The sequence below is a fragment of the Scylla paramamosain genome, chromosome 22 (genome assembly GCF_035594125.1).
Source record: "Scylla paramamosain isolate STU-SP2022 chromosome 22, ASM3559412v1, whole genome shotgun sequence".
Lineage (NCBI taxonomy): Eukaryota > Metazoa > Arthropoda > Malacostraca > Decapoda > Portunidae > Scylla > Scylla paramamosain.
In genome coordinates this window covers 7,930,823-7,942,500 of record NC_087172.1, presented here as the reverse complement: position 1 = coordinate 7,942,500, position 11,678 = coordinate 7,930,823, and the positions used below count along the sequence as shown (strand labels likewise).

The following is an 11,678-nucleotide window of genomic DNA, read 5'->3' as shown; positions in this document are numbered from 1 at the left end:
GCACAGGACTAAAAATCCAGTAATAAGTTCTTATTAGGGAGTAGCAGGACCGCAGACAGAAATGTCCCGGAATTGCCAGTAAGCACCTCTAGGGAACCTACAGGGGACATACAGAGACGGAAGATAGATTTAATGTCACCATAGTAGATATAACCCTGAAACCAAAAGGTTTAGGGAAACTCGGGTGAGACACATACACTTGAAAAAGCTGAGAGTCGCAGGAGACGGCCACACAAGAGACAGACTCGGGAAGACGTTTGACTCGATACCAGCACCTCAACAACAAGGGGACTGGCGACGCAGGTCCGATGGAAGGACACCAGCATCTACCAGTAAGCTAGGGATTAGGGATGAGCGGAACACACCAGTTGCCAAGCGAACATCGGCATTTGAGCACTGAGTCCGACACGCGGAAGCCGAGCCTCAGTAGCAGAGGAATAAACCTCACAATCATATTCCAACTTAGAAAGAATAAGAGTTCGGTGCAAGAGAAGGAAGTATGAGCCAAAACCCTAAGAAGTGACAGCGCCTTCATAAATGCTGCTTTAATATAACGAAGGTGAGGTACCCAAGTCAGGCGTCTGTCAAATATGAGTCCCAGGAAACGAGCTTCCTCTACAAAAGAAATTTTTCCATCATACAGATATATATCTGGATCAAGGTGAAGATCACGAAGGCGGCAAAAAAATATAAGGCTACAGTTTTTGAAGCCAAGAAACGAAATGCTCAAGTTAGAACTCCAATGAGAAACCCTTTTAATTGCGAACTGCAACTTTCAATCAAAGGTATTCGTGTTGCAGAAAAGGAGATTGGCAAGTCATCGACATCTAAGCTACCACGAAGTCCTTCTGGAGGCATATCTGTGACACCGTTTACAGCTAGAGCAGAAAAAGTGACACTAAGTATACTTCCCTCAAGTGGGCAAGTTTCAGACAGGAAGCCGCAAATCCGTACCCGTAAAAAAAACGAAGAAATTAAAACTGCTGTATAAAAATGAAGAGTCCGCCACGGAGACCGAACTTGGAACAGCAGTGGAACCAAATAAAAAAAAATATTGTAACCTGATGCTGTTTACTAGCGAATGCTTCACATATAGAAGATTCTAGGGATAAAAGCCCATCAGAGGTGGACCTCATTTTCCGAAAACCAAATTGGACAGGCGACAAGCAATTGCCTATCCCCAAGTACTACATAAGCCTGACATTCACCATCTTTTCCAGTAACTTGCAAGTACATGAGATTAAGGAAACTGGACGATAGTTGGTCACTAACTGATGATCTCCAGGCTTTGGATTGGGGATAATTACAGCAACAGCCCAAGAAGATGGAAAATCACTTGTATTCCAAATAAAGTTATAGAGTTCAAGTAAAAAGGTAAAAGCTTCATCGGACATGTGGAACAAAAAGGAATATGGGATGTTATCGCGATTTCGGGATGAATCATGGCACTGGGACAGAGCCATGCATGGCTCAGACAAAGAAAAATGGGACATTATAAGACTATCCACCAAGGGAGGCAAAAATGACGTCAACGGATTGTCGACGATGTGACGATGGGTGTCGACGATGAAGTGCCATAGGTGCAGCTGAATCCTTTCTGGAGACGCTAGCAAAGTGCTCAGCAAACAGGTCATTAACTGTATTAGGTTCTGCCACAGTTCCCCCATCATGGGATAAAACAGGTGGGGGAGGTGCAGACTACTTCCAAAATATCTTGTGGACTTTCTTAAAAACCTTGGTTAGTGGAGGTGAACTGTGATGGAAGAGACATAACTCTTCCGAAACTCCTGCCGAGCCCTCTTTAAGGTGCGGCGAGCATGGGCACGCGTTTTTCGAAAAGCCTCCAAGCAATGGATGTCCCCGGGATGTCGTCGATGAGAAAAAGCAGCACGCTTTTCTCGAATGGTAGCTGTACAAGCTGCATTCCACCATGGAACAGGACGCTTAGGAAAGCGACCAGATGTCTTTGGGACAGACCGAAGAGCAGCGGAGTGAAAGATATCAGTGAAATATGTTGCAGCCTCATCATCATTTCATCCACTCGAGAGAGCAGGGGTGCTGAGTTCTGAGAATAGCTGCCAATCCGCCTTATGCAGACGCCACCGGGGAGGACGCGACTATAGTATAGAATTATTGATTAGATTACATGGGAAGTAATGGCTTCCATATAGCTCTGGTAAAATTTTCCAGTTGAAATCAAGAAAGGAATTAGAGATACAAAGAGAAAAGTCTGTTGTTGTAAAAATACCGGTTTGACTATGAAAATTGTTCACGTCCCCAGAGTTTAAAATCTATAATAATGAATCCCGCATAAAAAAAGCAAGTAAAAAACCACGAGGGTTAGCGTCATCATTACACAAAGGATCGTGACCATTCAAGTCTCCCAATAAAATAAGAGAAGGAAGAGTATTTATAAGGTTATCAAGTTCATTCCCTTCGGAACTAACACTGGGAGGCAGATACAGACTGCACAATGTATGCAAATTATTCATAAAAACAGCAACAACCTGCATTGGCAAGTGAATCTCCAGGTTTATGAAAGGAATATCTGTGCGAACAAAGATGGCAGTACCTCCGTGGTCAGTTGTGTGCAGGGGCGCCAAGAGGTTGAAGGTCCTCAAGACGCCTCGACTGGAGGTGTGCCACGTGGAGATGAGGAATCCCTTCACTGTGGTATAGGGAGTGCCGGAGGAGGAGGTGGACGTGGCGGTGGAAGACAAGGAGAAGGATGGGGGCAGACGCGGTTACCCTGCCCCAAGGTAGAGTGCTTGGTTATAGTCGGGTTAGGCACCTAGATAGTGCGTTTTGTGCCAGAGACAGGAAGCGTAGGTCGAGGGTGTGTCTGCCAGAGATTGGGATAGGGAAAGTAGCAAGACACGTGCTTGGAAAATGATAGGACCAAATCCATTGTTTTTTTTTTTGTTTTTTTTTTTTCTTCTTAGAGCGGAAGGGAATGACCTTGGTAAGGTCAGGAATGAGGACCTATTCAGAAAGTTTAGGCAGGCTTTGGATAAGATTACGGACAAGGGAGGGTTTTTTTTTTTATCTATTTATTTATTATTTTTAAGGACACTGTTTTCTTTGCGTTATAAAAATGCAGCAGCGGACTTCTGTACAAATAGCAGTAGAAGTAAAAGCAGCTGCAGTAGATAAGAACATAATAATAACATAATAAGAAATAAGGGAAGCTGCAAGAAACCATCAGGCCTACATGTGGCAGTCCCTGTATGAAAAATACCTACCTATTTCCACCTGTTATCCCTGTCCATAAATCTGTCTAATCTGCTCTTAAAGCTCCCTGATGACTTAGTACTAACAGCATGATGACTGGAGCCCGTTCCATTCATCTACCACTCTATTTGAGAACCAATTTCTTCATATCTCTTTTTAAAACCTAAATTTTTTCAAGCTTGAACTCGTTATTTTTTGTTCCATCCTGGTTACTGATCCTAAGAATTTTGCTTATGTCCCCCTTGTTATAACCCTTATACCACTTAGACTTTTATCAGGTCCCCTCTTAACCTACGTCTCTCTAAATAATGTAAATTTAACAGCATCAGTCTCGCTTCGTAAAGAATATTCTTTATTCCTTGTATCCTTTCAGTCATCCTCCTCTGTACTGATTCTAATAGACCTATATCCTTTCTGTAATGTGGGGACAAGTAGCAGCAGCAGCAGCAGCTCTAGTTGTGTGTGTGTGTGTGTGTGTGTGTGTGTGTGTGTGTGTGTGTGTGTGTGTGTGTGTGTGTGTGTGTGTGTGTGTGTGTGTGTGTGTGTGTGTGTGTGTGTGTGTGTGTGTGTGTGTGTGTGTGTGTGTGTGTGTGTGTGTGTGTGTGTGTGTGTGTGTGTGTGTGTGTGTGTGTGTGTGTGTGTGTGTGTGTGTGTGTGTGTGTGTGTGTGTGTGTGTGTGTGTGTGTGTGTGTGTGTGTGTGTGTGTGTGTGTGTGTGTGTGTGTGTGTGTGTGTGTGTGTGTGTGTGTGTGTGTGTGTGTGTGTGTGTGTGTGTGTGTGTGTGTGTGTGTGTGTGTGTGTGTGTGTGTGTGTGTGTGTGTGTGTGTGTGTGTGTGTGTGTGTGTGTGTGTGTGTGTGTGTGTGTGTGTGTGTGTGTGTGTGTGTGTGTGTGTGTGTGTGTGTGTGTGTGTGTGTGTGTGTGTGTGAGAGAGAGAGAGAGAGAGAGAGAGAGAGAGAGAGAGAGAGAGAGAGAGAGAGAGAGAGAGAGAGAGAGAGAGAGAGAGAGAGAGAGAGAGAGAGAGAGAGAGAGAGAGAGAGAGAGAGAGAGAGAGAGAGAGAGAGAGAGAGAGAGAGAGAGAGAGAGAGAGAGAGAGAGAGAGAGAGAGAGAGAGAGAGAGAGAGAGAGAGAGAGAGAGAGAGAGAGAGAGAGAGAGAGAGAAACCAGTAGATGCCACAAAGTGCGAGACTTACCGAACACAATTGAACCCACACTTACAAAACATACGACTTTAGACCTGTTCAAAAAACAACTTTTTTTCTTATTTTCATACATTACTGTACTTTTTCCATGCTTTTTGACCTGAAAAAAAGCCAAAAATCACATCCATTTTGATCTAGGATGTATGGAAGCACTGCCGCATGGAGGCTGAAATTTTTGCTATCTTTTTGAGGCATTTCTAAGCATATTTCTTGGTGTATATATATATATATAGTATATATATATATATATATATATATATATATATATATATATATATATATATATATATATATATTTTTTTTTTTTTTATCTCTTCATGGTAAGGCAACAAATTAGGTACCAAATGAATGAGCAGGATCTACTCTACATATATCAACCGTTAGAATTGATGAATTTTCCCCGTGACTTTTAATAGATACGAAATGTTGAAAATCTTGACTTTTTTACTAACCTAGAGACATGGTTTTTGCATGGAACAAGATAGAGCAACAAAATAGTTATCAAATTAAAGCATTTTAATGCTCTTTTGAACATGTATATTCTGATTAACATCTGTACAGAAATGGCATGTTATTTATAATATTTAAAGAAGAATAACAAGATTCCATACTTTTGACATATCAAACAAAGTGGAAAGTGTAATTTTTGCAACAAGTCAAACCATCATCTGAAACTACCAAAATAATCATGATTATACTCGTATGTATCAAAATGATATTGCACAGTCATTTGTTAAGTGTTTGCTTCTTGAAGCTTTCGAAGCGCCGTCCGTTGTATTCCACAGCATGGAGAAGATATTCCCTCTGCTCGGGATCTGTGGTGATGACATTTGCAAAATCACTCATCATCTTAACTCCACGCTCAGCGATGTCGTTGACTACTCTGAGGTTTCTCACATATTCCAAAGCTTTCTTGTAGTCCTCCTTCTCTGGCCACGATTCAACCCGATTCAGGAGCCAGTCAGATCCAATGCTGAGGATGTCTAACAGAAGGTGGGATTCCGGACCAATGAGATCTATTAGTGTGGTCTTGGTTGTCACCTTCTGAAACACAGGTTTTCCCCTTCTGAAGCTGTTTGGCTTCTAAGTGGCATGCAGCTGAGCAGCGATGTCCTGTTTCTGTTTGTCACTCACCCTGCTGCTGAAGAGCGCAAATAGCACGGCCTCCTGTGTCAAGTACCACTTGTGATTTTCCATCTTCTGAAAAACTGCTTCAGCAACCTCTGGGTCTGATCTCTTGTACCTCAACATGTCCTGGATGAGATGAAAGTCATTCGCAGGACCATCCGCAGCAGATGTTGACATCATCCACACTTGTGTAGAACAGCACCAGCAAGATGTTGAGTCGTTCCAGCTTTGCAACAGTCTCTTCATCACACTCAAGCTGGTCACAAAATATCAGCATCTTCATGGAATACAAGTTCCTGGCCATCCATCAGGCTTGGTGAATGGCCCCTGGTCGACTCCAGTGAATCCCACGGGGAAGTGTGCCTCCATGAACAATCACTGTGAGCTCAGCCATTTCCTTGTAGTCAGCTCTCGGTGGCTTCTCAGATGTGAGGATGTCATGAAGTATTTCCTCACAATCCCTCTTCTTTTCCCTGAACCATTTGCTTCTGATCATCAGGGTTTTAGGGGTGTCTGTTGTCAGTTTCCCCAACACATCCTTGAAGTGTCAGAACCACGGATTCTCTGGACTCTCCACCTTGCCAAACAGCTTTTCTCAGACTGCTCGAACTAGCACTTCCAGGAAGTGGTGTCTGCACGCCAGGTAAAACACATTAGTGCTCAGCTTTTCCTCAAGCAGTTTGGCAGTTCCCCTGTGTACTCCACTGTTACTGGATGTAGTGGATGTGGTGTCAAAAACAAGGGTAGTTATGACACCTGTAAGCCCCCATGCCTCCAACAAGTCCATTGATGCCTCAGTTTGAGCTGTGCCTGTTGAGCTGTGATGATGGGTACTCCCAGTAACTTCCCTTCAGGATAGGCAGGTGGTCCAGACATGAGCACAGCTAAAGTCTCTGAGGTGGTCCCAGGTTCACTACCCATGACGTCTCTGAGCATCTTCCAATCTCAGTGTAGAGCAGCAAGGTGGGGAGGGTCCTCACTGAACTCCGCCATGTAGCTCTGGCTGATGTTGTACCTGGATAGCATTCTGTTACGACGTGTTATTGATCTAGAAATTATTAATTTGTCCAGATCAGGCCCCACCAGCTTTCAAGGTGGCAGAAACTAGGGCAACTAGGGTAACTTGATTGTCAGACAAGCCAAGGCGATCAGCTGTATTGCAGATGGCATCACATTCCATGACTCTCCTCGGGAATGTCAAAGTCACGGCGTCTTCATGGTAAGAACATCCAGGAGTTCCAGGTCGAGGCTGCTGGTAATCCAAATCCTCTGTGTTATCGTTACTGTCACTGGAATCACCCCAGATAATCTCATCCACGTGAAGAACTGTCTCTTGTTCTGCTGCAGCTGCAAAATAATACTGTGTGGTAAGGATGTAAAATTGCAAAATAATACGGTGTGGTAAGCATGTAAAACTTCCAACTTGTGATATTCAAAAGTATGATTACTAAAAGTATGAAAGTATGATTACCTTGCTGTTGCCTCTGTAGTTGCCTCTCAGTCCGGCCTACTTGTTGCTGGGATCTTGTCTCAAAGATCTTGTCATGACCTGACATGCGACCTTTCCTCTCAGTCCTCTGGTCCTGGTAGAACCTGATGTCCTCATCTTTCTTCTCCATGGATAACAGTCTGTTGCTCTCTATATCATGGACAGCATCTGGAGCTCCTGTGTCGAACAGGCTGTCCAATTCCAAGACAAATGCACTCCTCTTTCGTCCAGGGCCACTTGCTCTTCCTTTGGTCTCCATCAGTGCTGTGTTTGTCATGGAGTTTCACGAAGAGCGTGAAACGGATCGTCTTGATCCTAGCCATCTGCCAGAATGGGATGATAGCATCAACTGTTTTTTAGGCGATGTCTTGAACCATGGGTTTCCCTGTATTTTCTGGTAAACTTTGGAGATAAAGGAATTACTGGAATGCTTGTCTGTTGGTGGGAAGCTGGGAACCACTGATGCAAGCTGAAGGGTATCCGACCAGAAAGGCTTCAGTGAGAGATCTGGTAGACGGCCGATGTGATGCTTGCTTGTGGACTGCAGGTGGAGGTTCTGAGACGTAAACTGTGCGACCTCGTAGCTCCTTGCTTAATGCCATTTTTAATTATCTTGTGGATAGTTTTCTGGATTTGGATAGAGTTTCTGAGCTGGCCTTGCTTTTGTACTGTTCAGTATTGCCCAACATCATTAACTAGTTTCTGTAAATATGAAATATGAGATTAAATGCTGAAATTATCTATGAGTTTTGGTCTAAATTCCCTTGAAATTCAAACATCCATACAAAAAACCATGTCTCCAGATTAGCAAAAAAGTCAGAATTTTCAACAATTTCATATCTTTTAAAATTCACGGGGAAAATTCATCAATTCTAACGGTTACTATATGTAAAGTAGATTCTCTTCTTTCATTTGGTACCTAATCTGTTGTTCTACCTTCAATAGAAAAAAATATATACCACATAATATGCTTAGAAATGCCTCAAAATTGGCCCTGTTGGTAAGATAGAAAGCAGAAGACTTTAGCCTCCATGCGGCAATGCTTCCATACATCCTAGATAAAAAAGGATGTGAGTTTTGGCTTTTCAGGTCAAAAAGCGTGGGAAAAAGTAGTAAAGTATGAAAATAGGAAAAAAATTGTTTTTTGCACAGGTCTGATACGACTAATATTAACAAAGTACAAATTCCAGACTTCAAACAGGCGCTCACTAGACTATAAGATTCATGTCACATAAGTTGAAGTCGAGGTTGAACGACTGTCGAGCTGAGAATTTGTTCATGTGATGGAAGTGTAATACAATCTGAGGAACAGGTGTCCCTTGCCTGATGTTTGTCGGAAACGATATATGTAAAAAGCTTTTCAAGTATCAATAGTCTTATGGATGTAAATAATAGTATCGCAGAACTGTTTGACTATGCGTATGATATGATATTATATATATGTAAATAGTTACTGTTTTTGGGTATTTTAATAACACAGCAGTGATGATTTACAAAAGGCAGAATGACTTGTTTCGGTATGCAAGTTGTTTTATACATTTTTAAATTTTTACTTATATTTGTTGGCTTGCAAAATAATTTCCATGTAATGAATCACTGGAAATATTTAAGCTGAAAATTGGTTTCTGAATTTTAAGGTCATCTTTATAAGAAAAGCTAAGATTACAAAAATTTGGTTTGTAGGAATATCTTAAGATTATATTCGATCTATTTTAAGGATATTTTCTTAGTTGCTTGCTTCTTAGGATTTATTTTAAGATTATGTTTTAAGTTGCTGATGTTCTGGATCTGTTTTATGATTAGGATTTAAATTGCTGGCTTTTGGGATCTGTTGTGATTAAGTTGCAAGTTGCTGGCTTTCGGTTTCTATTTCAAGATTAAGTTTTACATTGTTAGTTCATATGGTCATAAAAAGTTATAGACTACAACCAGTATAAAATAATGTGACACTTTTGTACAATTTTGTAGTCAATTAACTACTACTACTACTACTACTACTAATAATAATAATAATAATAATAATAATATCAATATTAATATAATGTGTGGGCCCTAACATAAACATACGTATACGAGTAATTTCCTCAGGTTCCGTCTTTTTGGCCCCACAAGCCCTTGGCGGTGCTTTCCTGGCTCCGCGACTTGAGTACTCTTGTCGTTTGAACAACTCGAATAATGTGGCCTCCGTCAAGTTGTCCTCATTGCTGTCAGAGACAAATTCTTCATCCTTCGTCACATCAAGGTAACTTGACAGTCGGAAAAAATAAATAAATAAATAAATAACGCATGACACTGAAGTATCACAGTAGGAAACTTGAAGGTTATCATTAATGTCCCACATTTTTATTATTTTCTTTTATTGCTTATCACTAATCATTGTTGTCATATATATAATAGAGAGAGAGAGAGAGAGAGAGAGAGAGAGAGAGAGAGAGAGAGAGAGAGAGAGAGAGAGAGAGAGAGAGAGAGAGAGAGAGAGAGAGAGAGAGAGAGAGAGAGAGAGAGAGAGAGAGAGAGAGAGAGAGAGAGAGAGAGAGAGAGAGAGAGAGAGAGAGAGAGAGAGAGAGAGAGAGAGAGAGAGAGAGAGAGAGAGAGAGAAAGAAAGATATACATTTATAGACAGATACATAGATTCATAGATAGTGACGAAATTCCGAGACAATAAAGGTGAGCAGGGGGAGCATCCAAAGTTCTTTCTTTATTTCGCTTTACAACTTACATCTCTTTCAACCTTCACAGAATGCATCTGCAAACTAAAACATATACTTTTATATTTAGTACAATATAAAAAGATATATAAACTTTAAAATAAGAGGAAAAAAACACATAACGGCCACAATAAAAGTATATATATATATATATATATATATATATATATATATATATATATATATATATATATATATATATATATATATATATATATATATATATATATATATATATATATATATATATATATATATATATATATATATATTTTTTTTTTTTTTTTTTTTTTTTTTTTGTCTTTTTTCTTTTCTTTATGTAGAAGGGACACCGGCCAAGGGTAAAAAAAAAAAATAAATAAATAAAAAAAGGCCGCTGAGATACCGGTTTCTGAACAGGATCCGAAGCGGTAGTCAAAAGTTGAAGGATAACTGTCTTGAAACCTCCCTCCTGAAGGAACTCAAGTCATAGGAAGGTGGATACAGAAGCAGGCAGGGAGTTCCAGAGTTTATCAGGGAAAGGGATGAATGATTGAGAATACTGGTTAACTCTTGCAATAGAGAGGTGGACAGAATAGAGGTGAGAGAAAGAAGAGTCTTGTGGGAGGAGGGAAGGCATGCATTTAGCAAGATCACAAGAGCACTTAGCATGAAAATAGCGGTACAAGATAGCTAGAGATGCAACATTGCGGCGAAGAGAGGGAGGCTGAAGACAGAGACGAAATGCTTTTGATTCCACCCTGTCTAAAAGAGCGGTATGACTGGAATCACCCCCCAGCCAAGACATGTGAAGCATACCCCATACATACATGGACGGATAAGACTCTTGTGCGGAATTAGCCTGAGGGGTGGGGGTGAGAAATACTTGCGAAGACGTCTCAGAACACCTAACTTCATAGAAGTTACCGAGGATGTTCAGTGTAGATGAGGGGAACAGCTGAGTGTTACTGAAGAAGAGGGGATAGTTATCTGGAAGGTTGTGTTGAGACTACGCTGTGCAGTTCTGGTCCCCACATTACAGGAAAGATATAGGTCTATTAGAATCAGTACAGAGGAGAATGACTAAAAGGATACAGGGGATGAGGAGTATTCCTTACGAGGCGAGATTGAAGCTGTTAAATTTACATTCTTTAGGGAGACGTATGTTAAGAGGGGACCTAATAGAAGTCTTTAAGTGGTATAAGGGTTATAACAAAGCAAAGCAAAATTCTTAGGATCAGCAACCAGGGTAGAACAAGATATAACGGGTTCAAGCTTGAAAAATTTAGGTTTAAGAAAGAGATAGGAAGAAATTGGTTCTCAAATAGAGTGGTAGATGAGTGGAACGGACTCAGTAATCATGCTGTTAGTGCTAGGACACTAAAGAGCTTTAAGAGAAGATTAGACAAGTTTATGGATGGGAATAATAGATGGAAATAGGTAGGTATATTTCATACAGGGACTGCCACGTATAAGCCTGGTCGCTTCTTGCAGCTTCCCTTATTTCTTATGTTCTTATGAGTTGATAGATAAAGGAATTGAGTATTTGAGGCATTGAACAATACTAAGTTTGCTCTGCCCCAATCAGAAATTTTAGAGAGATCTGAGATCAGGCGTTCTGTGGCTTCCCTGCATGAACTCTTTACTTCCTGAAGGGTTGGACGTCTATGAAAAGACGTGGAGAAGTGCAGAGTGGTATCATCAGCGTAGGAGTGGATAGGACAAGAAGTTTAGTTTAGAAGATTATTGATAAATAATAGGAAGAGGGTGGGTGACAGGACAGAACCCTGAGGAACACCACTGTTAATAGATTTAGGAGAACAGTGACCGTCTACCACAGCAGCAATGGAGGAGGCAGTAGACACCTGCCGAAACGATAATTACTCCCAATGAGGTCTAAAGCACTGTTCAGGGGGTGCTGTGAACTTATCATCAAACCCAGCT

General features: G+C 41.1%; 1 protein-coding gene across 1 annotated transcript in view; it reads left to right on the top strand.

The window, feature by feature from the left end:
* Positions 1–9,146: 9,146 nt before the first annotated feature.
* LOC135111514 (organic cation transporter protein-like) overlaps positions 9,147–11,678 on the top strand; it is an 87,384-nt gene continuing 84,852 nt past the window's right edge. The window contains exon 1 of the mRNA XM_064024881.1: positions 9,147–9,289. The gene's annotated coding sequence lies outside the window, so the exon portion shown is untranslated. The remainder of the gene's footprint in view (positions 9,290–11,678) is intronic.